We start from the raw sequence: 602 nt of genomic DNA, 5'->3' as shown, positions 1-602 counted from the left end.
CAGTGGTTGTCATGGATCAGTGACCAGTCCCCATTCTTCACGGGTTATTTCCTGAGCTCTAACGTGCCTTCCAAATTGTAATGGGGAAGGAGGAACTGAAAGTTCTTATTTCTTACTCTAACTCCACCGTTTTCATTCTCTGCAAGGAAGAGGAATGAGAGGGGAATCCATCATTTACCTATGACTCTAATCCCTGGGTCATAGTAAGTGGTTTCTGAGAGCTGAAGGTTGAACATCAAGGATCAGCTATATCTCAGTCTACGGCCATGCTACTCTGAACAAGCCCCATCCCGTCTGATCTCAGAAGCTAAGCAGGGTTGGGCCTGGTTAGTACTTGGATGGGAGACCACCTAGGAAGACCACGTGCTGTAGGTGGAAAAAATGAAAAAATAAGGGATTGTAAGATGACCAGGTCCTTGCAACCTGTGAGGTCAACCAAGGGTTGCCTCGCCTAAAAAAGAAAAAAAAGAACCAACGGAATTAACTACATCTCCAATGTCTGAAAACTGACAGTCTTAAGTCTTAGTTCAAAGAGACAATGATGTTGCATTTGCTTAGAAACACGTGAGAAAGAAAAAACGAGCCACAGGCCTCGAAGTGTT

At 44.4% G+C, this 602-nt stretch overlaps 1 pseudogene; it reads left to right on the top strand.

Moving 5' to 3' along the window:
- Positions 1-256: 256 nt before the first annotated feature.
- On the top strand, positions 257-375 carry LOC112479856 (annotated as a pseudogene).
- Positions 376-602: the final 227 nt, after the last annotated feature.

This window comes from Pteropus alecto, unplaced genomic scaffold (assembly GCF_000325575.1).
Source record: "Pteropus alecto unplaced genomic scaffold, ASM32557v1 scaffold21, whole genome shotgun sequence".
Classification (NCBI taxonomy): domain Eukaryota; kingdom Metazoa; phylum Chordata; class Mammalia; order Chiroptera; family Pteropodidae; genus Pteropus; species Pteropus alecto.
The sequence above is the reverse complement of the archived record's forward strand: the minus strand, read 5'-3'. Positions and strand labels throughout refer to the sequence as shown.